Raw genomic sequence first — 25,999 nt, 5'->3', positions numbered from 1 at the left:
TGAGAAGTCTGTAGCCATTGTTGGGGGAGGGGTGTCCTGGTTGTCTATAATTACAGAAACAAAGCAGAAGCCGTCATCTTAAATACTATTTGCTCGGGGACTTAATTATATAGTTTGGATAATTATAGTCAATTGAATAATGGCTCCTACAAATGTCAGGTGCTCTCCTGTGGGACCTATAAATACCACTGTCTATGGAAGAGGTCTTTGCAGATGTGATCAAGTTCAGGGTCTTGAGACAGAGATTGTACCCTGGAATAGCTGGTGGATCCTGAACGCAATCACCAGTGTCCTTATAAGAAAAAGTCGGGAGGAAACTGGACAGAAACAGAAGAGGGGAAGGCAATGTGACACAGAGGCAGAGATCTTAGTAATGCAGCTCTTCAGCCAAGGAATGTTGGTGGGCCCCAGAAGTTGGACGAGGCAAGGAACGGAATCTCCCTGGAGCTTTTGGAAAGAACACGGCCCTGCCAACACCTTTATTTTGCCCCAACAGTACTTATTTCAGTCTCCTGGCCTGCAGAACCGTAAAAGAATTCGTTTCTGTTGTTTTGAGCCACCAAGGCTGTGGTAATATCGTTACCACAGACACAGGAAATTAATACACTAATATTGAACTAGGCTTTAATCTATGTCTTAGACGGTCATTTATCCTTCAAAGGAGCTAGGACATTGTGTGTCCTTCAGTTTCTCTGTGAAAATGGCAGCAACGACTCCACACACAATTGTGATTTTAAAACCAAGGTAACACGCTGATAGCGCCCTCCGGTGTGGCGTACCCTGATATTGGCTCAGTTGTTAAGCCAAGACCCTCCCAAGTTAGGCTGTGAATAAGTTTGTTTGCTCTTTAGCATTTTTATGGTAGTCAATAGTTGCTGAAACAGACGTATACTACTGAGTCATCTCGCTTTATGACTTTATTTACCTTTGGGTTAAAACTTGATCTGTTCAAAAATTCCAAAGCACCTACGCACGTGGCCATCTTTTTCCCCCCTGAAAGAATTAAAAGCATTTACATAGCCATAAAAAGAATACTACTCAGCCATAAAAAGGATGGAAATTTTACCTTCTGTGACAGCATGGATGGGCCTAGAGGGTATTATGCTAAGTAAAATAACCAGTCAGAGAAAGACAAATAGCATATGATTTCACTTATATGTGGAATCTAATGAACAAAATAAACAAAATAGAAAGAGACTCATAGACACAGAGAACAGACAGTCAGCTCTCAGAGACAGGGGAGGCCGGGGGCCCAGGTGAAACAGGTGAAGGGACTGAGAAGAAAGAACCATAGGCACAGGCAATGCTGTGGCAGCTACGAGAGGGGGAGGGTGTGGGGGTAGAAGAGGGTAAAGGGGGGAAATGGTGACGAAGGACACGAGACTTGGGGTGGTGAACACACAATGCAGTATACAGATGATGTGTTACGTAATTGTACACTTGAAACCTATATGATTTTATTAACCACTGAAATCCCAATCAATTCAATTTTTAAAAAGCAAACTTCTATTTGGAGTAATTTGATCTACTGAGTATGTAGCAGATGCTTTTATACAACACTGAATGAAAAATCTGATTAAAGATGACTTCAATCTCAGTCGTACTCGAGCTTTCTTCACCCTGATACCTCACCACCCTCCAACCTAGAAGCCCTTTGCGGAGCAAAGCAAGGGATGGTGAAGCGGTCTCGGCTGACATGCTCATTACCGAGGTCCCTACAGTCTCCTAACGTGGTTCTTAGCCATTGTGCCCCGTTAGACATGGAACTTACTACCCAAGATGAACCCCCTGCTTCCCAGGGTCCATCCTTGTTGGGTGGACCACGAAGGCATTCCTCTCTGGGTCCTGCCATCTCCCTGTTTATTTCCAATGCTGGGAGTCTGGTCTCAGCTACTTACAGATACCCTTGAATCTTGGGAGGATTTTATTACTGTAACTCAATGCTTTAATCTATCTTCCAAAGGCCCTCAGCTTCCTCCCCTTCTGTGAGCATCTTCAATGAGCTTTAATTTCTGGAAACGCAAGTATCCAAGGAGACAGTCTTCAGTGAACATCTCCAGCCTTGACATCTGAGTCCTCTAAGTCAGGATCAGAGAACTGTGACCAGTTACCCATTCAACCTGCCCTCTCTTTTAAATAAAACAAAACAAAGTTTTATTGAAACTCAGCCATGCCCATTTATTTATTGTCTAAGGCTGGGGTTTTTGTTTGTTTGTTTGTTTTGTCATAATAGTAGAGTGAATTTTTTTTTAGATTTTGTTTATTTTTAGAGAGAGGGAGGGAGGGAGAAAGAGAGAGAAAGAAACATCGATGTGGGAGAGAAACATCAGTTGGTTGTCTCTCTCATGCCCCCAACTGGGGACCTGGCCCACACCCCAGGCATGTGCCCTGACTGGGAATCAAATGGATGAACTTTTGGCTCGCAGGCCACTGCTCAGTCCACTGAGCCACACCAGCCAGGGCTAGAATGAAATATTTAGAACAGAGATAGTAAGACCTGCAAAGCCTAAAATACTGCTCTCCGGCCCTGTACAGAAACAGTTTTCAGACCCATGCTCTGAGTCAAGGGAACGGAGCCAGAGTCGAAGAAACTCAGAAGTGGAAGAGCAGAGACTTCAGATCCAAAATTAATGGCCTGGCATGTTGTTCTGCCACCGGCTGTCCTTCCGCTTCGTTCCAGGGGTTCCTGGGAGTCTGAGGTAGCTCAGAGGCCCCAGCATGGTTTGGGTTCGGTTCAGACTGACCCTTGGACCCTTTTTTTGAGCTGTTGCAGGGGTGGTGGAACCACATATCCTCAGGACCGTCTGAGTCTCCATGTTCTGCACATTCTAAGGTGGCCGAGATCCAACGCGGTTGCTCAGCAACCCTTCAGTTGCAGCTGCCCCCACCTCGTCCTTGCGGTTTTCCCAACACTTCCTTAAGCCCCTGGTGTGCGTGAACTGGATTGACAGACCCTCAAAGACAAGCCCTCCAGACAGTGGTCAGACACTGGTGTGCCGGGCTGTGCACACCGGAGATGGACGCACACCTTTACAACGTGCTGATTTAATGGGGAGACCTACGCTTCCACTCAAAGGATGACAGCAGATGCATGCAGGTGGTCGTGAGCTTGCCATTTGGGAGGACAGTGGTGACCTGGAGGAACCCCTGCAGGGCAGGACATGACTGTCAGCTTCTGTGAACTGGATCATTTGTGGGTGTGACCACACCGGCACACTTTTTTAAGAAAGGAGAGGAGAAGAAATGATGTCTATATAATGCCTCATGGAAAAGATGCCCTATCGCATTTCAGAAAAGAAGGCCGCCATGTAAAAGGCTCTGGTAGATGAGAACATCGAAATTCCTCTTCATTGCCCGGTGATTTATATAATTCATTTGTGCAGAATGATGATGGTCATAGTGTGGCACACCCAGAAAACGTACAAATTTGGAAGCCCAGCAGGTCTGGGTTCAGATCTCAGGCTCACTTATTCCACCTTTTTCACTTGGGTCAGTTTGATGACCTCCGGCTTTATCGCCCATAAGGTGGGGATAATATTTCTGACTCCCAGCGTTCATGTGAGGATTGAGTGAAAGAGTTACCGGTAATATAAAAGACTTCCTTACTGCTGGGCAAATAGTAGTCCCTCTATTCTCTATCCCTTTCAACTGGGCTCATTGTTGAGGTAACAAAATTCACAGGAGAGCACTCCATTTAATGAGGTGGTAGGAGCAGTGGTTCAGCCAAAAAAAAATTAAATTGTAAGGTTTGATCTAAAGAAAAAGGATAGATCGACAGCAGGTTGTTAAGGGAAAGCAGGGTCCGTATATAATTTGCATGCCAGAATAGTGGTTTTCTTTGTAATTTGGAGGCTGTTGTCACCCTGTGAGAACAGCAACAATGAGGTTTTGTTTGATGGGTCCAGCTTTGGGCCCCATCAGGACCAGGGTACAAAAGGCCAGTGGATACCGAGAGGGCTCAGTGCACAGGGAGGCTGGCGCTGAGCAGTAACCAGTCCTGCCAGTGCTGATAGCATATTCCAGCTTCTACTCGGAGGTTGGGGATAGGCCAAGGTGACAGAACAGAGCACAGGTTCCATGCAGAACCTATACTTACAGAAAGTATTTTTTTTCTTCCCTTATTCTTTGAGATCAGAACAAAGAAACAATTGGCTGGCCACAGAAATGTCATGATGATTAAATGACATTTTGTACAGGATAATTGTAGGATTTACATTGTTTCCTTTTGACAATTGATCAAAAGCAAATGAAAATTTATAAGGCAAACTGCCCTCATGCGGATCAATAATAAGTGGCTACATTTAATTTTCTTCCTAGGACTTTGGAAAGCAAACTGAGGGATCTTTCCAGAATTTGCTTTTTTGCTTGACTCAGCTGGTGCTGTGCTATGTAATTCCCTCACCGGCACAAGCCAGTGGGTTGTCATCTTCCACAATACTAAGAGGATTTTACAGCTTCTCTCTAGGGCTTTTCTGCATTGTGATATTAAACCCCGGTTAAAGAACTGAACATTCTGAGAACACTGTTGAATTGTCCAGCATTTCAAGAACTCATCAGACATGTAAACACCCATGGACTCCTTCCGTCTTTCTAGAGATGACTTCCCCCCCCCAGGTTGTTGATGTTAAGAAAACCTGGGGAATGACGGTCTTTTCATTTTCATTTGCTCAAAGTCTTGTCAGGATTGACCAAAATTATTATTTTAATATCGTTGTCCTGAAGAGCCTGGCAAAGTTCCAAGGCAAGCCAAACTCGGGCTGCTGTCTGGAGTGAGGTTCACGGGGGAGGCCTTATGGATGGGAACTTAGGCTCGAAGGAAAAACACTGAAGGGTCCTTGTCTTTCACATGTGCGCCTCTTACACTGGCAGCCTTTTAAACCAAGCTTACAGGACCTCGTCTTTGAGCCAGTTCTAAGAGTGTTCTTTGTCTTTTTTTTTTTTTTTTTTTTTTTGAGTAAGTGGAAAATTGCATGGTTTTGATAACAGCAGGGGGGAAATTCACATTCTACATGCTGACTATATTTTTAATTTCCTAAAACTATAACTCCTTGCCAGAACGACTCTGGCGTTCTGTGAAGAGGTTCCATTTGTCTTAGGAAAACTTTTGAACTCAATGTAAGTGCCAAATATCAAAGAACGGTTTTACATCTTCAAAAGGTGTGTAAAAGCAATTAGACTGCATTTTACGGGCTTTGTTTTGGTTGAATATGATGCTGGTCTTCAGAAAGGGCCTTCTCATTCATTTTTTTTTTAATCTGAATAATTATATCAGTGAAGGTTTGATCGGGAAAACACAAAACACATTAGGCTTCAAAGGAGGCTTCTAACAGGAGCTGATTCTGAAAGTACAGGCTGAAGAGACAGAAAGGGAAGGTGGGATGGCACTGATCAGACTGGAAGGGGCTGCGGGCCTAGAGAACAACAGGGCGGAGGGGACACCCCACGTGACTGGGCCCCTGGCACTGCCCACTGCCAGAGTCTGCATCTGCTCTCAGCCTCCGGATGCTCCTGCTGGGACTTCAGAGGCCACGGGAGCCCAGAGCCACCTGCCGCCACTGCTGCCGGAACTGACTGCCCTTGCCAGACGCACAGCCAGCAGCAGAGAGAGGAGAAGAACAATGGCTTCTCTCCTCCCACCTTCCAGAAGCACGCCAGTGTCTCCCCCTGCTTGGAAGTCAGTTGGCAGGGTTCTGGAGAAGGCAGCTTGCAGGGTCCAGCTCTCTGCGAAACAGAGTTAAGCATGGAGAAGAAGAAATAGAATTGAGAGCAAACAGGCAAATGACCAGCTCATTTCTCTCCTTCACACAAAGGTGGAAAAGGTTCCGGATGAACCTGATGTGGAACAATGCAATGTCTCACACGCCCCGTCCAGCTTCATGAGTAAATGTTCACGTGGCTTTCTCTTCGTTTTCCAGAATACTTTCAATTTTAAGTAGCTTCCACTGATTTGGTAGTTAAGGATGAACTACGACTAAAAAACAAGCCACTCATTTTCTAGTTTATCTTTTGTAATTAGTTTCTTTAGAAAGTTTTGGAGGAAGTCAAGTGACATGGACTTATGCTTTTACAAAGATACTAGGCAATATACAAATATGTCTCATTTAACACTTGCAGCAACTATATGGGGGAGGGAGTGTGTCCCCAGAAAGCAGGGTCTCAGAAAAGGCTCTTCATTTCTGGAGCAGGCACAGGAGCTCTGCTTAACGTTTTCCAGCCAGCATGTGGTGGCTTTAGATCCTGAAGAACATTGCAAACTTTTTACTTGCAATCCAAGAGATACCTGGATATGGGAAGAAGGAGATTCAGGAAGAGGTTGCCAAGGGATTTTTCCCACTGTCACGCTACTATGAGCTCCAAGAAAGGATGCACACTCCAGTGCAGAGAGGTGTCCGTCTTGAACTTCCGGAGCTCTTTGCTTGAGTCTTCTCATAGTACAGGTTTCAGTATGTGTTTTATAGTTAGTTTTCATTTGCTTCTCTGCCATTTCCTCCTGATAGATTGTAAGCACCTGGAGGACTGCAGTGGAGGTCCTGTCCATCTCTGGACCCCACATAGGGCCTGGCAGAGGGCTAGCACTTAGGAAGGGCTGCTGAGTTGCTGGTGTTGGAAGGCCCGGCCTCCTTCAGGGACGACACAGGACCAGGGCACAGGAACTGGGATCTTCAGAGACAGTGTGACTCAGAGTGCCTTCCCTACTCACTGGCTGTGAGACCTTGGGAAGGCTGTTCATTGTTCTGTAACCTATTTTATAAAGTGAAAATAATACCTACGCCTCAAGGGTCTTTTTAAGAATTAAGTGGTTAATGTACATAAAATCCTTGGCCCTATAGCTAGAATAGGCTAAGTGCTTGATAAATATTAATTTGCATTTTTATTGAAGGTAACAAACATATAAATCAATTTGATCAGGATTCAATAAACGGTGTGTTAAGTGGTTTAAAAAAAGATTTGTGAGAACCAATCCATATATATACAAGATTTACCTCTTAGAAGCTGAGTATCTAGAAGCTTTCTGGATGGAAAAAAACACACAACTGGTTGAACTGGAAACGATCGGAGTTTTCAAGTGCAAATGTAGGCGTCTAGTTTGTTTGGGAGGCCATTACAGAATGCCATACTGGGCGGCTCATGAACAACAGAAGTTTACTTCTCACGGTCTGGAGTCTGGGAAGTCCAAGGTCAAGGTGCTGGCCTATTCAGTGTCTAGTGAGGGCCCACGTCCTGTGTCAGAGGTGGCAGTGTTTTTTCTGTCCCTTCACATGGTAGAAGGGGTGAGGGAGCTATCTGGGGCCTCTTTTATTAGGGCTCTAGTTCCATTCACGAGGACTCTGTCCTCATGACCTATTATTCCCTTCCAAAGGCCTCACCTCCTGCTGCCACCACATGGGGGGTTAGCATTTCAACATATGAATTTTGAGGGGACACAAACATTCAGTCTGTAGTAGTGGATATGTGAAATCCTCTGTGTGTGCGTGTATACTTACTTGCACACCTGGTGTTCATGGTGTTCACTTCCTTTGCAAAACTATTCTTTGGAATTTCACAAGCAGATTTACGTACCATGACTTCTTTATACACTTGATGATAAAAGTGTCCTCATTTGGTCTCGCTCCCCTGTTGCTTTCCCAATCGCTGGCAATTTGTCATCTCCTGTTAAAAAGATGCAAGAGAGCTGGTGCCAACACAGATAACTCAGATATTGGCCGAGTGTTTTCAAGTGTATTGTTTTGGAGATGTTGAGGGTGAAGGGTTAGAGGTCAGCATATCCTGACATTCATAGCTTTAGTTTAACCAGGAAAAGCTAATTCAACATTAGCCTTTTCATGCACCGTGAGTAGCCAGAACACCGGTAGAACCCATCCCATTCTTCGGTGGAGATTCCTTCTTTACCAGGGTACATATTACTTTGGCAAAAATTGTAGAAACCGGGTATCAATTTTCAGAAAATTGTAAATTGGTAATAACTGGCTTTCCTTTATTTTTCACATTCTTCTACCCTAGTCCGAGTTGCAGACACCATACTTGAGTTAGTTCTCTAAGTTCATATTACACATCTCTCTCTCTCTCTTTTGGGGAGTTTTAACACTAAAAAATAAATTCACTTATTCACCTATCCAGTCATTCCTTCCTCCCTTCCTTCCTTCATTTATTTATTGAACAAATCCATTTTGAGCACTTACTATGTGCCAGGTATTGATTCATGTTGTACAGAGTGAACAAAATAGGTGCTGTCCCTGGTTTTAAAATGTTAAAGCTAAGTAATCCCTAAATTCTTAATACCTCAAAAAATACCTTATGTAGGGTCCAGCAGAAGTAAGGCCTGCTTGAGTGTGGTTGGTAGGGTAATAATATGGGTGTAATGATTTATAGTTGTTTTTTTAATAATAAACATTTTTTAAAGATTTTATTTATTTATTTTTAGAGAGGGAAGGGAGGGAGAAAGAGAGAGAGAGAGAAACATCAATGTGCGGTTGCTGGGGGTCATGGCCTGCAACACAGGCATGTACCCTGACTGGGGATCGAACTTGTGACACTTTGGTTCGCAGCCCGCGCTCAATCCACTGAGCTACGCCAGCCAGGGCTGATTCATAGTTTTAATTTGAACATTTCACCTAAAATGTCATATTGTGTGCTTGAGTGTGATGTTGTTATGTTACAGAACTGCATGCTTATGATTTTGTAATAAAAGAAGTGGTAATAAAAAGGGGCATTATTTGTGCCAGGCCCTAGATTTTGATGCCTTATTTTCATTAATGATTTGTGTACAAAATTCCTGAGGTCAGCAGGGAAGGGCAGAGGATGGTGGTTGTCTTCCTGACAGCCCGCCCAGCTTTATATCTGAAGTCCCTCTTAATAGTAAAAAAATTAATCAAAATATTTACTCTTAAACTTATAAAGTAGATCATTCTACATCAGTTAGAATGCTTTGGATTGCTAGTAACATATAACCTAGTTCAAAATGGTCTAGACAATGAAGAGAGTTCAGCAAAAGCCCAAAGTTAGGAGGAGGGTGACTTTCTACATCACCCACAGGGTCACGAGGTGAGAGAGGGACTTGGCCCCATTTTCCTGAAAGTCTCATGGGATGTCATCTGAGTCATTCAGCTTCTCCCCTCACTGTGATGTGCTTCCAGTTGGGACGTGGGTTCTGTCTCCTCCACTTCACTTGGGGGAAAGGATGCTGCGTTCTTTATCTCGCCAGACGTGACTCATGGGAAGCACTAGACCAGTGCGACTGCAGATGAGGTCATCCCTTCTTTAGGATCCAAAATCTTTTAAAGAATATACACAGATGTGCATGAGTAACAACAAGTGTCAAAAAATGGCCTGGCACTGCCACAGAGTTTTCTGGCCAAGCCCATGGGATGGGAAGGGATTTGGATGGAGATGAACACAGAGCCGATTTCCTCATTATCCTCCCACTGTGTAGACTGGGAAACGGGGAGAGAGAGATGCCAGCCTGAGACTTTGGCAAAGCCGCATCGGGTACGGATCAAAATCTGGGTCTCCATGGATAAAGGAGCAGAGGTCCTAAATATAATTTACAGACAAGGAAGTACAAATGGCAAACAAATATATATAACAATGTTCAACCTCTCCAGTAGGTCAAGAAATAGAAATCCAAGTGATGACAGGTTGTTACTTGGTGCTCATTAAACTGAGAACAACAAATAACCGATGCATACGGTTGCTATTATTACGCATAGGTATATACACACCCATGCCTGCTGCGGCTGACACACCCATGCCTGCTGCGGCTGACACACCCCTGGAGAAAGGGGACAGTCAGTTCTTGCTAGTGGCAACGAGAAAAGTCACAGTTCATTTAAAAGTCTGAAGAGAGCTAGTGTCAGCAGGCACGACAATTTTCATACATAATGGCTTACAGATCACTCTCATTCACCTTTTTCCAAGGTAACGGTTTAAAGGAAAAAAGTAAATGTATGAATATATTTATGTGTTGCTGGCTCCCGAATCTCTCAGCAATCTGAGCATGGGTCAACAGCCTGGCTGTAGCTGTTCGCTGGAATTTATGCAGCAGCTGGAAAGGATAAATATGGAGGCTTATGGAAGGTATTTATTAGCCCACACTGAGTAGGGAAAATGGGAGAACTTTTGGCTTCTGGGATCTTTGGCGTCTGATTTGATGCCAGCTCTCGCGTGAACTCTCTGACCTCGCAGACTGAGTCAGGCATCCCAGACAAGCAATGGTTGCCCTTCTGAAACCCAGTTTCCCCAGGTCTGCAGTAACGGTCTTATCTCATGGGGCGATTGTGAAGATCAAACGAGACAGTTCACATGATGCAGCCCACCCAGTGCCAAGTGAAAAACAAGCCAAAAAAGAATCATACCAAATATTATGGTAACTATATTTATTGTTTTCTTTCAAAGGAGAGTTTAGAGGAGCGCGTGAGCCAACAATGAGAAAAGGGTCTCGTGCAGGATCAGGGAGTGGGTGAATATTTTATTTTTGAGCATCTCATGTTTTAATGTTTCATATGTTGACATTTTAAAGAATATATGTCTAAGTTCAGAAGGCTCCCAGGACAAAGTCCTCGTGTCAGAACCCCTCCCCTTCCTAGCAGCTGGAGAGCTGGATTCTGCAACCTGCCACAAGTCTCAGAATGCAATTAAGCCAGGGAGCCTGCCGTACGGATTTTAAATGGACCGATTGTATCTTCTTCCTTTCCGCAGCTGTTTGTGGAGAAGCTGCGGTCCTTAGATGCCTCATTATCTCACACCTGTGAGGCTGTAGTGTTGCTCCCTGAGAACCCAATCATGTTTGAAATTTCTGATGTCAGGGGTGTTTTAAAAAATGGATGGCCTAGCATTTCCTCAGAATGCTGCATTCATGGGAGGGGTCTTCCACCTGACCTGCTGGGAACAATGCGTCTTTCAGGCCGCCTGCACTATGAATGGGATGCTCTGAGCCTCCTCTCTTTGGGGTTATTATTCTGAAATCCTCATTGTCTGCAATGCCCTCTTGGCAGCTGGATAGTAAAATGCCTCAATCTATCACTTCAGTCTCTTTTCTTCCTCCTCTTCTTCCTCTTCTTCCCCTTCTCCTCCTTCTTCAGTAGCTGATTGGTGAAAGAAGCAAAGGCCAGCATAGCTACATTTTATTTCTGTGCACCTGCATTATTTAGGCTGTCAGAAACTCAAGGAAAGAGGCTGCAACCATGATTATTATTAGGCTTGGGAACTGCAAAAACAGGCAAAAGAGATTTTCTTTTAATGTCAGTGGCAGGGAAATGAAATGACAATCCAGAAAGAACATGAACCAAGGCATGAACTCTTTTTAAAAATATTTTATTTATTTATTTTTAGAGAGAGGGGAAGGGAGGGGGAAAGAGAGGGAGAGAAACTTAATGTGTGGTTGCCTCTTGAGTGCCCCCAACTGGGGACCTGGCCCGCAACACAGGCACGTGCTCTGACTGGGAATCTAACCAGCAACCCTTGGGTTTGCAGCCTGTGCTCAATCCACTGAGCTACAAGGCATGAACTCTTAAAAACAATCTGCTAATTAACTGTGAAGAGGACAACATTTTAATCAAGCACTTTGTCTGCTCCCAGGAGTCCCAGGAGTCTCAGAACTTGTCTGTCTTTTGGCTACAAACTAGGAGGGGAAGGCTGGTCCCATTGGCCTTGCAGAGTGCCTTCCCAGGAGGAAGGACAGGGGCTCCTATGCTGGCACGTGCATCCTTACCGGAAGTGCTGACGCTGGGTATGCACAAGGCATTGGATCTGCCGGCAGTGTGGAGAGGTCAGGACATCCTGATGGCTTTTGGGGCTGAGTGATAGAAACACCATCTTCTGATTTTAAAATGGTAAGAAACTTTCTGAAGACCAAGCCATAAAAAGGCCAGAGGATGGGCACATATAATTTTTCAGAGATACTTTTCTCAGGATAATCACTAGGTGATCTTCAGTCTACAGTTTTATGCAGTAAAAAAAAACGGGTAAGCAGCTGACATATGGGGAAGGGTGTGGGCTACTGTGTGTAGTGGACAGATTTTCCATGAACCTAATCCTGAGACTTTTCTGTGGCTCAATCTGGACAAATCCTATAAGTGAAGGCATTCTAAAGATGTCTAGTTTCTGGGAGAATGGATTGGCGGAGGGCGATCACGTGATGCTACACCATGCAACGTGGGCGCTGCACACCTGGGGCCATTTCCATAGTGGTTTTTGCGCCAAAGAAGAAATGTTTGCTCTATAATCAGCATGCATCACCTTTAGAATCAGAAAAATTTTTTTTTTAAGATTTTATGTATTTATTTTTTAGAAAAGCAAAGGAAGGGAGAAAGAGAGAGAGAGAAACACCGATGTGTGGTTGGCCCTCACACTCCCCCAACTCAGGACCTGGCTTGCAACCCAGGCATGTGCCCTGAGTGGGAATCGAACCATTGACCCTTTGGTTCACAGGCCAGCACTCAACCACAGAACCACACCAACCAGGGCCAGAAAAGAAATTTTAAAGAACATTTCTTTTAAAATACTAATTGGTCTTTGTATTAGAGCTTGGATGAGCTAGTGTCCAATCTGCTTCCTACTTACTAGCTGCATGTCCTTGAGGCAGGGCCTCAGTTACCTTGTTACACTGGTTTACAAAACCCTCCATAACCTGCCCCACAATTGCTTCGTGCACTGTGTTTCACTTATTCTTCTGAGGATTCTGCCGTCCTAGCCTCTGCTTCAGATCCTCTCACATGCCCTGCTGCGTCTCCTCTCTGAGGTTTTAAACCCTCTTTTTTCTCTGCTCAGCACATCTCCCACCTCCTCCGCTGGCTCACTCCTCTTTCTTCCTCACTCAAGGGTCTTGTCTCCAGGGAGCTTTTCCATGAAATCCCAGACTGAGTTAGGTCCTTCTGGGCTGGCGGCAGATAGCGCTCCTTCTGTATCACTCCTTGTTTATTCGATGTTGTGATGCTTTAACAACTGTAAACGCTGGGAGGCCAAGTTCTAAGTGTTTCTTATTCACTGCTGTGCCTTCCAGCCCAGCACGGTGCCTGACACACACAGCAGGAACTCACTGAAGATTTCTCAGTGAATAAGTGAATGAATAAACGAATGAGTGAACGAACAGAGCAAGATAAGCCCCAAGGTCTTTTTCAGTTTTGAGAACCAACGGCACTAATTTCGTGAAGCACCAAGATGTGCTGATTGTCTTTGCTTTCAAAGGATGGCAAGCCCACTCCAAGTGCCCAGGCACAAAGGGAAGTTATTGACATGCTGGTGAGCGGTCACACTCTTTCTTCAGAGAGAAATTACATTTCAGTTCCTTCGTTGATGCCAATATAAAAAAATGTTGTGACTCTCCACAGATAAGATTACAGGAAATTAAAATAGCCTCAAAGCAGGTTTGACAGGACAGACCTCCAGCTTACCTTTGGATATGGACCATGGCGTCCCAGCCAGCCTGGGAACACACCTCTTCCTGCAGCGCTGGGCCAGGGCTGGGTTGTGGATGACAGCAAGGAGAGCAGCATGGTGCCTTGGTTTCTTCCTTGCTTGCCCTTTAGCACGTTCTCTGACCTGAGCCATAATCAGGCCAGTTCTTGAAAATATTGTTACTGCAATGGAAGTCTTTTCGTAAATAGAAATTCCAGAATCAGAGGATTCAACAGAACTGCCAAAGGTCAGCCAGGGCAACCTTTGCCTTCTGGGAGGCCTGCTGTGGAGTGACTGCCGTGGGGTTTCCAGTAGTGGGTTTGCTCCCAGCTCTGGGGGACACCTCTCACCCCTGAGGCTCTGTCGCAGTTTGCTGTGCTTCTCTTAGCACATTTGTTTTCTCTCCTACTCTGCCCTGCTAGCTCCTTGAGGCTGGATTCATCTGTATTTCTTCTGTAAAGTTTTGCTAAGAAGACAAAAACAGCACACGTTTATTGCCTGTATTAGTCTCCCACAGCTGCTGTAACAAATTACCCCAACCACAGTGTCTGAAAACAACATATAGTTATTATCTAACAGTTCTGCAGGTCAGAAATCTGAATGGGTCTCACTAGGCTATACTCAAGGAGTAGTTGGGGCTGTGTTCCCTTCTGCAGGCTCTAGGAGAAGATCCATTTCCATCTTAGTCCATTCGGGCAGCTACAGCAAAAATGTCCTCCACTCGGTGGCTTACAAACAACAGACATTTATGTCTCACAGTCCCAGGGGCTGGGAGTCCAAGATCAGGGTCCCAGCACAAGGGATTGAGGGTCCCCTCTCCAGGTCGAAGACTTTTCATTGCATTCCCACATGGTAGGAGGGTCCAGTAAGCTTTCAGGGGCTCCTTTTGTAAGGGCACTAATCCCATTCAGGAGGGCTTCACCCACTGACCTCTCAAAGGCCCCAGATCCTGACACCATCACGTTGGGGGTTAGTTTCTCAACACGTGTACTTTAGGGGGATACAAACATTCTAACAAGAACAATTTCCCTTTTCAGCTTCTGGAAGTGCCTGCATCCTTGCCTTATGGCCACTTTCTCCATCTTCAAAGCCAGCAACTTTGAGCTAAAACCTTTACATGCTGCCATCTTTTAAAAAGATGCTTATTTAAATCATTGTTCTTTTTCAATTACAGTTGACATGCAACATTAGATTAGTTTCAGGTGCATACCCCAGTGATTAGACATATAACTTACTAAGGGGTCATCCCAATAAATCTCATACCCATCTGACACCATACATTGTTTTTAGAATATTATTGACCATGTCCCCTATGTTGTACTTTACACCCCCATGACCATTCTGTGCCAACCAATTTGCACTTCTTAATCCCTCCACCTTTTTTACCCATCCCCTCCAACACCCGTCCCCTCCGGCAACTGTCCAAATGTTCTTCACATCTGTGAGTCTGTTACTATTCTGCTTGATTATTTATTTTGTTTTTTTACATTCAATTGTTGATAGATATGTATTTCTGAGAAATGCAATTCTTTAGTCAAATGTCCTTCTGAAAAGCTGTAATAAATCATTTCTTTGTAATTAAATTGTATTTTATATTCACCACAGGAGGGAGGTGTGCTTTACGTGTCCTAATTAATGTTTTTTGCTACATTAGAATTTATACGCATTTGATTTTATAAAAGCAAGATACGCACCTTTGACAGTGTCAGAACATATGTTTTATATAAGTCTGTGTGAAGGTTGTGTGGAAAAAATTTTGCATTGGAAATAACTGGGCATTGGCAGTTCTTAGAGTATGTGGTGTGTTTGCTTTTTTAGGAATGGATTTTTTGAGAAGAAAACCTGATATCAACAAGTTAATAAACTAATGTTCTATTTCCCTCTTTTGTAAAGAATAAATAATAGGCTAAATATAATGCTATGCTATAGTTCTAAATGCTATTAAATCAAAATAAAAGTGTTGAGAATACATAGTGCTCCTGATAATGAGAACAATTATTTGTTCTCACTGTAACTTAGCAAATGTAGTTTATTTGCTAAAGAAGTCAATTAAAACAGAAAATCATATTCAAATAAGTTCATTTTTTAGAAAGCATAAATTCAGGGTAAACCGGGCCCTAATTAGCACATTTCTGAATTATTCGTCCTAATTATGAAGCTTCGTGTTGTCTCTGCAACTCTACCAGATGCGCTGCTAAATCGAGAATCCCTCTCCATAATCACCCTGCAAGGTGGTTGTTAGTATTCCACTTCACAGATGATAACGTCAAGCCTTAGACAGGTGAAATAAGTGGTCTGAAGTCACAGAGATGGCTGTCATGTTTGGGGAGCCCACAGGGACAGCCGCGCGTACCTGCCCCCAACGTGTACGTTCCTCACATTGTAACACGGCAAAGAATCCTCGATGCCAGCACTTCACACAGAGCCCCAACCGAGTGCCTGACTTTGGGCTGGAAACGATCATGGGGATCCTGTGTGCGAGTTTACAGGAGCTGCACTTCCTTCAGATGCGAGCACAAGGAAAGCATCCAGATTCTTCATGCTTTTCGGGCCTATTTCTTTATCCCTTGGCAGCAGGACGGGACAGAATCCGTGGTGACTGGTAAACATTAGGTTTACACATAGGCAACATCGGCCGTCTGACAGCAGAGACAGGGCTCTAACACCGAGTTTCACAGAAAAGCGAAAACAACAGTCTTAATACAGTATTTGCTCTGCTTGCACTGGATGCTGGTGATGGGAAAGTGGCATTTTGCAGTCTTCCTTTTGTATGGGAGATTAAATATAACGTGATGATGCATGGACCGTTTGCCTACAAAACCGCCTCCTTAGTTTCATGTGAGGAATTCTCTCTCTTTGAGAAAAGAATTTATTCTTCTCATTCAACCCATGAAAAGGCAGGCAGGGTGAAAGGAGAGGCCATTTTTGTTCATTGTGTGATTTTGTTGTCTCTTCTCCTTTCCCTTTATCTTCAGTGCGTGGGACTCCTCAGCACCCAGAAAGACTGTAGAGAGTCTTTGAATGAATCTTACCAACTATTAGTAAAAGGTGACTAATTTATTTACTCAGAGACATGAGGAGCCGCTTTGTAGTACTTCTTCTGCAAAGCTTTTGAATGTAGTGCATTCTCTTTTCTTCTATAGGGATTCCTGGGAATTTCATGAAATTCTACAAGCTTATTTCACATGTACAAGGTTCTCAATTTTTCCTGACGGTGGAAATGTGAGCAGTTGGGGACAAACTTAACGTATAATAATTGTGCCTTAAACACGATCACTTTCCCTCGTCCTCCTGGTGGCTGTACTCAGCAGGGATTCAACAGCAGAGCTGGAGAAAGCCTGTTGGCTTGCCTTTCCCAGAGAGATCCTGCAGCCCCTGAGGGAGGGCTGGAGCGGGAGGAGCCCACTCTTTCTGGTCCCACCCTTCTGGAGTGAAGCTTCTGTGAGCTGCGCTGAGGGCCTGGGGAAGACGTGGATTGAGATTCGGGAGCCACAGACCCTCAATGTTCTTACCAAGTTTTAGTCGTTTTCTTTCTTTAAAAAAAAAGTAAATGTTTCTTCATTGGCTGCATACCCTAAGGACAATTTTCAGAGACTTTCCATGATACTTTCAAGTATTTTTCATCAGTGATGCTTGTTTCGCTGGGGATCAGGTCCATGGGGTTCCTCAAAGTGCCCACCAAAATTGGGGCCTCGATGTCTGTTGCTTTTTTTCTCTCTTTAACATATATGTTTGGTTCAAATATTCCTAAATTCTAATGTGCATCTTTTTAATCCATGGATTACTTAGAAGTATATTGCTTAGTTTCCATTTAGGGGTTTTTCTGTTTGTCTTTTTATATTGATTCCTAGTTTTGTTCTACACTATGCAGAAAGTATACTTACGGTTTCAATTATTTATGTGTTGAGACTTTCCTATGGCCCAGCATGTGTATCTTTTAATTGGAAGATTTAGTCAGTTTACATATTATGGAAATTATTGGCATGTTTGAAATTAAACCTTTTATCTATATATTTGCCCTTTCCGAATCTCTCTGTGTTTTTATCCAGGTTCATTTTCTACTACCTATATAGTGCTGGTAGAAAGTCAGTATAATTTTGTTGGAACAAATCCCTCATTTTCTGACTAGAAATGTCCTATGTCACCATCATTTAAACACTTTTAACTAAACTTTTATGTTGAGATACATATAGATTCACATACAGTTGAAAACACAACACGGAGAAAAACCATATGCACCTTGCCCACTTGTCCCAAAGGTAGCGTTTTGCGGAACTGTGATACAGTGGTACCGCCAGGCTGTCCACACAGACGCGGGCAAGACCAGAGCATCGCCTTCCCCGCAAGGACCCTCCTGCTGCTTCTTCACAGCAGACCCTTCCCTCCCTCCCCAGCTCCCTCTGTAATCCCTGACCGGTGTAGTAACCACTGATCTGTTTGTCATTTCTAGTATTCTGTCATATCAATAATGTTACATAAGTGGAGCTATAAAATGTATGACCTTTTGAAATTCGCTTTTTCCCTCAGCAGAGTCCTTCGGACATGGGGGCAGATTTCTGTGTGCGCCCGTAGTTTGCCCCGTTTTAGCAGCGAGCAGCGTTCTGGGGTGTGGAGGTGCTGGGGTTGGTTTCCCTGCTCACTCACTGGAAGCATCTGCGTTGTTTCCACTTATTGGCCGTTACAAGGAGGGCTGCTATAAGCATTTGTGTACTAATTTTTATGTTAGCGTAGTCTTCATTTCTTTGAAATACCGAGGGATAGAATTGCTGAGTCATATGGTAGTTGGGTGGTTAATTTTTTAAAAAACTGCCAAAAGGCTTTCCATAGTGGCTGCCCCATTTACATTCCCACCAGCAACGCCTGAGTGACTCAGTGTCTCTGTGTCCTTCCAGCAAATGCTGGAACAGCATTTTATTTATTTTAGTCATTTCGACAGGTATGTAGTGATATCTCATTGCGGTTTTCACTTGTATTTCCCTAATGGCAAATGATTTTCAAAAAATTGTTTTGTGTGCTTGTCGTCTGTATACATTTTTGGGAAAAATATCTCTTCCTGTATTTTGCTGGTTTTCTAATTGAATAGTTTATTAGGTTTTCACATTTGTTTGTTTTACTGTTGAGTTTTACTTTAAAAGTCTTTTGTTGTGCCTTTAAAGTTAATATGAGTTAAAGTTAATGTTTTTTGTCTCGCTGCTTTAAGATTTTTGTCTTGTCTTTAGTTTTCAGCAGGTTGGTCATAATGTGTCTTCTTTGTGTGATTTTCTCTGTAGTTACCCTGTTTGGGGTCAGTGGAGCTTCTTAATTCTGTTGTTTTGTATCTTTTGGAAATTTTGGAAATTTCGCAGCCAATTCTTTTCAAATATGGCTTCTGCTCTATTTCATGATTCTGTCCTTCTTTCCTGAATACATGTTATCATTTTATCATGTTCCAAATGTCTCTTACATTCTTTTTTGTATTTTCTATTCTTCTTTTCTTCTTATGCTTCCATCTAGATATTGTCTGTGATCTATCTTTAATTTCACTAATTTTCTCCTTTGCTATATCTTCTCTACTCTTCAACCATCTGTTGTGTTTTTAATGTCAGTGGTATTTTTCAGTGCTTTCATTTTAATATATTTCTTTTGTAGATTTTATTTTTTACATGTGGAACTCTCCATCTTGCCATCTATTTCCTTGAACACATTAATTACAGTTATTTTAAACCCCCTGTCTGCCAACTGCAGAAGACGAATCACATGTGGATCTATGTCTATGGCCTGTTTTTTCCTAGATTTTGAGCAGTTAGGCCTGCCCATCTCCTGGCATGATTACTGATTTTGGACTAAATTGGGAGTGATGTATGAAAAATAGTAAGAGCTCTGGATGATGCTGTATTCTTTTAGAGAGGGTTCATTTTCTCTGGAGTGGAGTTAGAGTGGGGTCGAATTACTTTGATCCAACTAGGTATTCTAATAATAATTCTAGGATGGAAACTAGTTTTGTGGAAGGTGCATCTAGTTCTTGTTTTCTGTTACTTCCAGGGAATGGCCTTTTAGTTATGAGACCCGAAAACTTAGGACACTGACCAACTCAAACTCCTTGGAATGTCGTACTCCAATTTTTAGCTCCAGAGGGCAATAAGGCTGCTGAATTTTTCTTTTATGTTTTTATCCTCTTTGATGTATTTTTATGCTTTACTTCTTGTTCTCTTGTCTAACACTATTTTGGAAGTGGCAAATGCTCCAGGGGAAAAACTGTTCGGAATGTTGGGGTGCCTTCTTCTCTGTGATTCCTTTACACACACACACACACACACACACACACTCTAAATTTTTACCCCTAAAGTCCTGGATGCTCTTGAATATCTGCACTCCAGTTGTTGTCTCTCCAGCCTCTGAGAATGCCAAAAGCCTCACACCACTCAAGGATTAGCTAGTTGCTTGAGGAGAAAAGCAGAGATAGGGTGAGGAATATCAGGCTAACATCGATATATTTTTGTTTTATCTGGGCACTTAAAGATTTTTTGCCTCTGCTACTTTGATGCCTTCCAACCCCTTTTTTAAAAATCCAGCTCTTACCGTTATCCCAGTGAGAGTGTTGGTTCGAACACATGGAACGACGTCGTGGTGGGACAGGAAGGGTGCCCAAGCCTGGGCAATCCACGTACCGGCTTCAGTGAAGACTGCACTAATTTGGGCACAGTTTTGTTGAGGGTCTGTTCACTGTTTCACTTGGCCCACTTTCCTTGCTTCAAATATTCCTGATTAGATTTTTCTTGCCGTATTACTCCTTAGGCCTAACCCAGACTAAAATCGTTACAGTTCCAATAGGCAGAAAAGATAAAATGGCTCTCTCCTCCTCCTAAGAAATTAAAAATAAAAACAACTCGCAAGTAGACAATAAACATAAATCATTTCATTCTTTCTAAAAATTTGTCAGATGTAAGTTATTTCCAAAAACGTACGGAGCCGGGTCTTCTGAGTGTGGAGCCTGGCTCAGCCAGGGACAAAGCAGGCAAGTGCCTTCGCCTTTCTATGCTCGAGGTGCTCCCGTTGTGAGAGGTGAACAGAGATTTGTACTGCCCCGTAGGGTTACTACAATAAATGGTTTAATGTATCTACAGCATTTAGCACAACACTCTGTGTACAGTAAGTGCTCAATTAATGTGAAAGATTATCCAGCATCAGCAGCAACAGCCATAAAATACATCAGCATATAACTGGAGTACACTTATAATAAGTATTTATGATTTAGAAATGTTTGAATTACTTGGTAAGTTGACTTGGATGGATGCATTGGCTAAAAATTTTTGTGATACATTGTTTTCTTTCTCTTCTTTTCCCTTTGTATTTTTTGGGGGGCTGAGGGAGGGCTTCCTAGTCTCTGTGAGTGGGAAGAAACAGGAACCGTTTCCTTCTGCCGCGCAGCCTTCATTTCCCAGTGGCTGAGTCAGGCAGCCTTGCCTGAGCCTGGGTTCCACACTGGGTACTAACTGTGGAGTTGGGACGAGTAAGATTCCATCCTTTCCCTGAAGGACTTTTAGGACTTACCTGAGTCAAACGAATAAGTAAGAACCTACACATTCAGTCCTGACACCGGGTGTCAGACTTTTAGAATACATTAACATCACAATCTTCCCAGCAACCCCAGCATGTAGGTGCTGAAGCCCATTGCATTCAAGTAACTTGCCCAGGTGAGAATTGAACCCGGTGCCTCCAAGACCCACGTCCACGGCCTTCCCACCAGCATTAGGGCCGTGAGACGGAAACGGCAAACAAAAGGCCGATTACAGTCATCGCTCATGACCCAGCAACCTGTTAATTCAGGTGTGTGAACCCAATTCAAACTGATTTAGTGGCGTTTGCCAGTTATTTCCTGCAAAGTGGTCAGACTGATAACATGCAGCTTTGATATTTACACGGCAAGTCAAAACCATAGTGCAGAAGTATCTTTGAACAGGTATTTTTAAATTCAGTGAACCGTTTTCACCTAAAAAAGTGAGTTGTCACTTAAAAAATGAAACATGTGTTCTTTCAGTGCTGTGGTCTCAACGTTGTAAAAAGGTCCTTGTGTATTTCCTCTGATCTTTTCAAACTGCATTTGGATTAATGAGCCAAATTGATGGAAATCTGAGCTCCAAAGAGACCATCATCAGGATTTCAACCCTGCAAGAGACTGGTGGCATTTTTAGCTGTAAGAGGGATCTCTAATCCTTAGGTAGTTTGCAACAGAGAGTAAGCAATGGCAGGTAGGAAGCACACCACAGAAAAAAGGATCACACGCGCCCACTTTACATATTGAAGGTCTGTCCACCGCTTATTTTAACTTATAATGAGTTTAAGCTCAAGTCAGTATATTGTAAAATATACTTAGCCTTAAAAATAATAGAAAAAAATTAAAGTGTTAGTTTTTGTTAAATTTCAAACTAATTGACACCATGAATTTCAGGAATTTTTAGAACTGAGAGCTTCTGGTTTCAGAGGCCGCCACCTGTTGGCAGATAGTGGTACTGCAGTTTTACTCCCTTAGATGCTGGATCTGGGTGAAGAGAAGCCTTCAGGCAGCCACGGATTTGGGGTCAGAGAGCTGATTAAAGCAGGCAGCTCAGAGACGTGGGATCCTGAAAGTCTAGAAGAATATTCTTTCTCTTCTCTCTTCCCATTCCCTTCAATACTAGGATGTGCAGTGCAGAACAGAAAACCAGTCTCTGACTAAACAAACTGCAAATTTGTGTATTGTGACTGTTCCTGCAATCTGCCCCCCAGTGAGACATCCTGACCCATTTAGACAGACACTGGATTCAATGAGCCAATTGTCCCTGTGCAAACAGGTAAATTCTCTGCTGTCATTAATCTGAAATTAAAGGGGAAGTGTTACAGTTTGGTTTTACTTTAGCTGTGCTATAGCTAATAACATCATAAAAATAGCTTTTGAAATAAAAAGATATCTTTTCTTCCTACCAGAGCTGGGACAGAAGTAAAGCAAGTGGAAGATGGAAGGGGAAGATTGCATGGCCAAACAGTTTGGACATTAATCTTATCATTCAAGAAGCAATTTCTGTGATTCTGAAGAAATTGTATTCTTTTGGAGTGACAAAAATGTAATCTGCCCAGCTGGCTTCGTTTCCATTTATATTTTGCAACACTCCAGAGCTACTCTTTTTTTTTTTAAAGAAGCCAGAATAGACATCCTGATAATGCTGGCGTGGAAAGGTCCCTAGGGTTTTAAGAGCAATCTCTTCTCCCCTGCTTTTCTCCCCTTTGCCCTGTGAAGGAGTATATGCTTTCTGCATGTATCTTTCAGAGTGCCTTCCTGTGAATTATATTGCACTGTGTTTAATTGGCTTTCTGTCATATAGGGGGAGAGTGAAGTAGGAAATAAGCACACGTGTGGTGTTAGAAGTAAGCTAGGCCGGTCCTAAAGGAAATGAAGCTGACATTAGAAATTGTACAGGACTGTATTTTTTATTCTTCTGCTCTAGGCTGCACTGAACTTTGCATTGACAGAACCCTTACCTGTTTACTCCATGCTGAGCCCCAGAGGGGTGTGGTTCAGAGAGGATTTAGGAGGAGAGGATTTTGCACCTGTGCCATGATGCCAATGCAAAGGTCCAAAAAAGTTATACATGTACTCTCAAGGTTGTTTTAAAGTAGCACTGGTTTGACTAGTGGCCTTCATCCTCGCATGCACGTTTTATGGGGCGGGAATTCTGAGCTTGTCTCCCTGCACCTCCCCATCCTAGATGGTGTCAGGATCATTAGGATTTCTCATTCTACTCTGGGCTGCCACCCCCTCTGTTTCTTGTTTTTCTCTCCATCACTAGCATGGCTCAGTGCATAGGTTGGATTCTTATATAGTTTTAAAATGTCCTTTCTTCCAACTTCTCTTGAGCTTCTGTTTTTATCCATTTACTCACAAATAGATTTCATTAGTTCAGAAAACTACCCCCAGGATTTTTGAGTTTCTTTCCTTTTGTTCTGCAGAGAAACATGCTTCATGCTGGTGAAAGTGAGGCCGACAGGAACTTCAGAGTGGCGTGCACTTTCCTGCAAGTACCAGTAAAGAACAGGCACGGAAGTCTTAAAGAGGAAAGTTGCAGGCACTCTTGAGTCACCGCTCCTGAGGGTTGAGGGAGCTGTCCGTGATGATTGTGGGGGGGGTGTGTGTGTGAGAGAGAGAGTGTGTGTGTGTGTGTGTGCGCGCATATATCACACACACACACACACACACACACACAGTGACAGATGACCTATTGAAATAATTTCAGAGCTGTTCTGTGGTTGCTACGACAACCAATGCTCTCTTGGCTTTCATCTGGCCATGTGACAGGGACTTTGACGTCAGCTGGAGGCAGAGTCTGTGGCTGAGTCCGCACAGTCAAAGGCCTGTGAGAATCTGGTGGATGCTGGCTGCTGCCGCTGCTGCCGCTCCTGCGCTCCTGCCGCTGCCGCTGCTCCCGCTGCCGCTGCCGCTGCTACTGCTCCCGCTGCTGCTTCCCTGGGGCTGCGGAGCATGGACTGTTAGATCCTGCACTTCTTCTGTGTGAGGTAATGAGTTCCCTTTCTGCACAGGCAGTTAGATGTTTCATAGATCCCTGTGGTTTTGCCCTCTCTCTTACCTACCACAAGTTTCTCTTCATGAGCAATTATCGTTGTACCAGGGGAAGAATGTGAAGTGGCTTCTAGTTGCTAATTTTGCACGGAGTCTCTGGAATTTGGTTAAACTGGGATTAATGTTCTATGAAGTAGGTGAAAATATAATCGCCGTTCTTGCTCAACACTTGCTAACAGGACATTATTTAAAGACATGGATTTTGCAGCTTGAGCCAAATATTCCTCATCGAATTCCAGGAATCCTCCCTTCAGCATAGCTTTGGGTTTATGGACTCCCGCCCTGCCTTGCAATACATTATTTACTTTGCTTTTTTTTTTTTTTTTTACAATTGCTACCCTATTCGGAATCATCCCAGAATAGTTTGGAATTTGGTTTGTATCTTGTTTGTAGCATTCAATTAGCAACAACAGGCACAGCAGGAAAGAACATTATACTATGAAACAAAAATTGGGGTTTTTCTTGCAAATAGGGTATTCTGAAAATACCAGGGAAAACTGTCAACAGCTTCCCATTTAGGAAAAACATAATCTGGACTATGCCAAGGAAGTTGGGGTGGAAACTCTTGCATGTGGGCATGCAGTTGCTTTTTGGTTTTTAAAGCAAAAGGCGGGTTTTCAATATCTTCCTCTGAAAATTCAGCTGTGTAGAGAATCACAGTGGATGGTCTCCACTAAGGAGTCATATAAGCTATTGGTATATTTAGAAATTGAAATAATTTCTTTGGAAGAAAACAAGAGCCCCAAAACTAAATTATTATTGGTGGATCTACTTTAATTCACACACAGATATAGTCACTAAAAATTTGCTCTAGATCATGAGTGACTAGAAAACTGATTTGTAATGCCTTTTATTTCTTAATTCCTGCAACATGATACAGTGCAGATTGGCTTATTTGCCTTAAGGTAGCTCATTTCCTTTTTTTCCATCACTGTGCATGAGTTGGATTATTCTGTGGCTTGGAATTCAAAGAAAACCTGTGGTATTGAGGTTAATCAAAGCCTAGATGTATAACTGGTTTCTACATCTCACAAATTTGACAAGAGGGAAAAAGGGCAAATTTAAAAGCAGCACATGCAATATACCTACTATTTTGATGACTAGGAAATAATGGTATAACTGTGCATATGAAAAATATGTGTTCCATTGTATGTGAATTACATCTCAATTTAATGCAAGAATATATTATTCTTATTTTTGTGTTCTTTATTAGTTCCTGAATTCTGATTGCATTCATTTTACTCTGGTGATGAGCATTTTGCAAAGTACTTAGCTTCAGTGACAAGTGAATATTCGTGGGTGCATCAGTAATTTCCCAATAGCTTTCAGTGAGTGAATATTCATTTAACTTGCCGACTTTAGAGATGTCTATTTTGGTCAGAGTCTCCGTGGGGGAATTTCCGAAAGGCTGATGTGCTTGTGCCCAGGGCACATCTCTGGGTGCATCACTTCATTGAGCTCATAATCATAACTCGGTCATGAGCATGGATGGGACCAGCAGCACTGTTATTCAAAAGCACTGTTGTTGCTAGAGTACTTTTGATGTTTACTCTTTTTTACTCAAAATAAGGAATTACCATGATACTTGTCCAAGTAGTTTTCTTGATGCTCTTTCTATATTTCACACGAAGGTTATAAAATGCTTGTATTTAGTGCCCTTATAAAATAGGCTGGATTTCAGCACTGTTAGGTATGAGAACGATGAACTCAGTGTTGATGGCAAAATGTTCATGATAAATTTTATAACTAGATGAAAACAACCTATGCTATGATAGCAGAGATGTTCTTAGAATCTACAGGTCTTCTCTTGTGGCAAAACAAGGGTGGGGGTGGGGGAATGACTGTCAACAGAATCCCTATTTACAACAAGGAAACTGTGTTGATTTCAAGGTCAAGTTTGTTTCAGCTTCAGAAGATACCAGCAAGGAATGATTCACTCCAGAAACCCAGCTGTTGCATTATTCAATGTGTTGGGTGTAGTTTCAGGGATTTTTAACCTTTCTGTGCCATGGACCT

General features: G+C 43.0%; 1 protein-coding gene across 4 annotated transcripts in view; it reads left to right on the top strand.

Moving 5' to 3' along the window:
- NCALD (neurocalcin delta) overlaps positions 1–25,999 on the top strand; it is a 341,169-nt gene that overhangs the window by 240,415 nt on the left and 74,755 nt on the right. Inside the window, exons 1-2 of one of the 4 annotated variants that reach the window (XM_036031319.1) lie at positions 23,806–23,821; positions 23,852–23,919. The exons of 2 other annotated variants lie outside the window; for them this stretch is intronic. The gene's annotated coding sequence lies outside the window, so the exon portion shown is untranslated. Of the gene's footprint in view, positions 1–23,725; positions 23,920–25,999 lie in introns of those variants that run through there. One more of the 4 variants, XM_028533998.2, reaches the window with a different exon arrangement.

Source organism: Phyllostomus discolor, chromosome 7, assembly GCF_004126475.2.
Source record: "Phyllostomus discolor isolate MPI-MPIP mPhyDis1 chromosome 7, mPhyDis1.pri.v3, whole genome shotgun sequence".
Classification (NCBI taxonomy): Eukaryota; Metazoa; Chordata; class Mammalia; order Chiroptera; family Phyllostomidae; genus Phyllostomus; species Phyllostomus discolor.
Note: the sequence above shows the minus strand (reverse complement) of the source record. Positions and strands in the feature narration are given on the sequence as shown.